At 48.1% G+C, this 3,789-nt stretch overlaps 1 protein-coding gene across 1 annotated transcript in view; it reads left to right on the top strand.

The window, feature by feature from the left end:
• The first annotated feature begins 3,147 nt into the window (after positions 1–3,147).
• Positions 3,148–3,789, top strand: part of RIPOR3 (RIPOR family member 3) — a 42,457-nt gene continuing 41,815 nt past the window's right edge. The window contains exon 1 of the mRNA XM_031059109.1: positions 3,148–3,191. The gene's annotated coding sequence lies outside the window, so the exon portion shown is untranslated. The remainder of the gene's footprint in view (positions 3,192–3,789) is intronic.

Raw genomic sequence — 3,789 nt, forward strand, 5'->3', positions numbered from 1 at the left:
GTGTTTGTAATGGCTGTGTCACATTACTGTCACCGTGCTTTAAAATGTCACTCACCAAATCACAGAATGCTCGGGCTGGAAGGAACCTTAAAGCTCATCCCATTCCACCTCCTGCCACGGACAACTTCCGCTGTCCCAGGCTGCTCCAAGCCCCATCCAAGCTGGCCTGGGACACTTCCAGGGATGGGACAATGTTGCCAGGGATGGTGTACACGCATTAAATTTCTTTGATTTGTCAGAGACTTCTTGTTGCAATCATAAAATGAAGTTATCAACACTTTAGAAAAATATAAAACAATTATAAGGAACAAATTTTTTTAGGGAAATATGAAACTTTTATTGTAATTAGATGATGAGATTAATTTAGGTTTTTTTGTCTCAGTATTTTATGTGTCCATACACAAACAAGCCAATCCCCTGTGAGACCCCAGAGAGAAAACAGTCAGGTGTGTACACATTAATGTAACAGAACTGCCCCTGTTTATTAACCAGATAGTTCTGGGCAGTGGTCGTAAGTAAAACTACAAAAGTACAAGCCAAGGAGACTTGAAAAGTAATTCAAGTTTTCCATGCATGTCACATTTGGAAATACTGAATCCTGTGAGTTCAGCCACTGTCCCAGTTGTGTTGAGGTTTTAAAGATACTCTGCTTCTGTTGGCAGGTCTCTTAGCTTCCCTCCTGAGCTATAATACCAGGAACTAAAAACTCCAGCACAGATAGATGCACAAAGAGGGAAAAATAATCATGTGCTTGGAGCTGGGGATGTGTATTTACAGTTCCATGTCACAATAACCCCCCTCAGAGGCTCAGAGCAAATGCTCTGTGCAGGGATGGTTTGCTGGAACATGCTCTGCAGTGTGTTGTGTTACAGCAATGAAAGTGCCTGCTCAATGTATCAATGCGCTGAGAGAGAATCCACTTCTGTGCAGAGCACTCCACAGTATGAAGATGTAAGTAACATTCTAAAATTAAAAAAATACAAACTAGAAAGGGGTGGGGTGGAGCCACAGGCAAATGTTGGCATACATATTGCTTGCATTAGGGGCAGCAAGAATTATTGTCTCTGCAAGTCAGCCTGGTGCAAAGGATCACAGCAACGGGCCCAGCTACTGAGCTTTAGCTCTTGCTTTTATAAACACAGCTCTGGTTTACAGCAGCCTTTCTAAACGTCAGTTTAGTCTGGATCTTCTTGAGAAGGCTGGGCTGGTCTGCTGGTTGGCTGCCTGTAATCTGGTCCATTTGGAAAACAAACAAAAACGACTTTATTCAGGATTTAAACAATAAAGTTATGATTAATCTGATTATGCCAGAACACTGGTGATGCTGAAGCACTGAATGTTTAATGTTGTTGCAGCCACGGTGAATGCTTTGTTGTAAAATGATCTTTGTGTATCATTGGCCTACAGTGGTGGAGGTTGAGTGGTTGAATTTGGGAAGGGTTTTTGTGAGGCATGCTGAAATCCTGGAGGAAACATACTGGCATTTTTTAATGTCCCTTTAGGTCTGAGACACATCAGAGTGTGTTTTATTTTTTCACTGTAAATATTACAATGGTGCCAGCAATGCAGTATTTACTGCTTTTCATATGCGTGAGAGTACTAAACATATGTATTTCTAAAGGACATTCCAGAGGAATGTGAAACTAGCTTGTAGCAATAATTTGTAGGTTTGTGTCCATTGTTTTCAGGAATATGTAAATTGTTACATTATAGAACTCACTTTGAACCCTGCTGCATAATTAGCTGCACTAAACATCAGCATTCAATTTGGGAAATCTGTAGCCAAGTGTTTTATTAGAGTTTCGTGGAAAAGGAGAATGTGAACAAAACCATAGAGCAAATGATCTGAAATGCAGTTAAAAATAATGAAAACCAAGCACCAGCCACATAAACACACCAGATGAAGACACAGCAAATGAAGATCATAAAAAGTAAACTGGAATAAAAACACATAAAGCCATTCCTCAGCTGAAGTAAAAGGGGACATCTGCACCAGGAGTGAGGGAACCGTGGTCATTGCTGTTTGCTGAGGGGCTGCTCTGTGGATTTTGTTAAAAGGCTCATGGTTAGGAGGAAATGGCATTAACAGCAATGGCTTTTTGGGCAACTGGTTGCACAGGGCTCCTGCAGAGATTTGGTGTTGTGACAAATGTCCTCCTACAAATCCAGCTGATTTCAGCTTGTGCCAGTGTGCTCCACCCTGCCGTGGGGCCAGCACCGGGGCCAGGGCCCTGCTGCAGTGACAGCAGGGTTCCAGCACTGTCCTGAGCTGCAGAGCTGCCTGAGGCTGGGACACACAGCACTGCTGCCTGCCGCGGCAGCCTGGATCGCCCCAGGAGCAGCAGGACAGCTGCAGTGGCATTTGCTGGGCAGGATTCTTCAGGCACTCAGTGGGTGTGATCATAACCCCCCAAACGCCAGGAAAATCAAGCCACGAGTTAGAGTTCCAGTGGCTGTACTGTCATGATCTCACCTGTACAGAGCCATGGATTTGCATCTCCTTGCTTTGTGCTCCAGGTGCCCCAGCTGTGACACCCGTGGTGCTCCATCACTGCCCTTTGCAGGGCTCCAAGTCACAAGCATTTTGAAGACCTGGTGTGAAACCCACTTCTGCTTGCATCTCAGCACAGTTCTTTCTGACACAAATAAAACCCAGGGTGCTCGAATCGTGGGCTCAGGCAACTCCATCTGCCCATCTGGTTTTGCTCTCACTTTCATGTGAGAGCATCCCTCATGCCTCTCCTCACAAGCATGTTCAGCTGTGCAAGAGATCTTCCTCTGCCTCCTTCCAGACTTTCCTTTAAACATGTGCACAGGAAAACACAAATCCTGACCAACTGCATAAAGAGCTGGGAAGGAAAGCAGTAACCCTGCCCTGAGAGGTTCTTGTATGGGATCTCTGGTCAGCTGGAGCTTTGGGAGCTTCACTTTGTGTTTCAGCCTCCTGCAGTGGGGTGGGTTTCAGGATGTGTGAGCTGGATGGTGCAAAGGGAAGAAAACAGCATTACTAATAAAGTTATGGTAAGGGCATGGCCAAATTCCATGCAGTCAGCTCATTTTCCCCGTGGGGAGTGTCTGGCTGCCTGTGCTGTCAGTCAGTCAGCACGGGGAAGTGCTGCTAGGAACCAGGGGAGAATGGAAGATGGATGAGGCACAGCAGCAGCCGAGGTGCTGTGCCCAGGCAGGGACAGGTTCGTGTGGGGCGTTTGCAAAAGGCCTGGCCAGGCATTGTTCAGGAGAGAGGTGTGAGTCTCATGGGGTGAGCCAAGGAGCAGCGAGATGCCAGCCTGCTTCCACACGGCAGCTTCACCTCCTCCTGCCAGGACTGCCCGGGAGGCGTCTCCAAGGCTGGCAGAGGGGAGCTCGTGCCCGAGGAGCAGCGCCTGAGCAGAAGGAAGGAGGAGGTCAGCAGTGGGTGCAGCAGGAAGGACTCGAGCAGGATTGCTCAGCAGAGAATCAAAGCAGCAAATGACATCGCCCAGTGCCAGCAAAGCTGTGGAAGGGCGGGATGGGGAAGGCAGGAGGCAATGAGAGGAAGAAAGGTGATGATGATGATAATGATGATGATGATGATTAGCGTTGTATGACCGAGGGCTGCACGAGGAGGGAACCTTTCAAGAGACGGTGAAGAGGCAGTGTGGGGTGAGGCAGAGGAGGAGGGCACAATGGCTGGGGAAGGTGGGACAGGCGGGATCTGGGCACGGCAGAAGCGGGCGAGCAGAGGGGTAAGAGCTGGGGGAGAGGGGCTGTGACCGGGCCGCAGGGAGGGTGTCCCGGTCCGGGCTGCCC

The sequence above is a fragment of the Geospiza fortis genome, unplaced genomic scaffold, assembly GCF_000277835.1.
Source record: "Geospiza fortis unplaced genomic scaffold, GeoFor_1.0 scaffold361, whole genome shotgun sequence".
Classification (NCBI taxonomy): Eukaryota; Metazoa; Chordata; class Aves; order Passeriformes; family Thraupidae; genus Geospiza; species Geospiza fortis.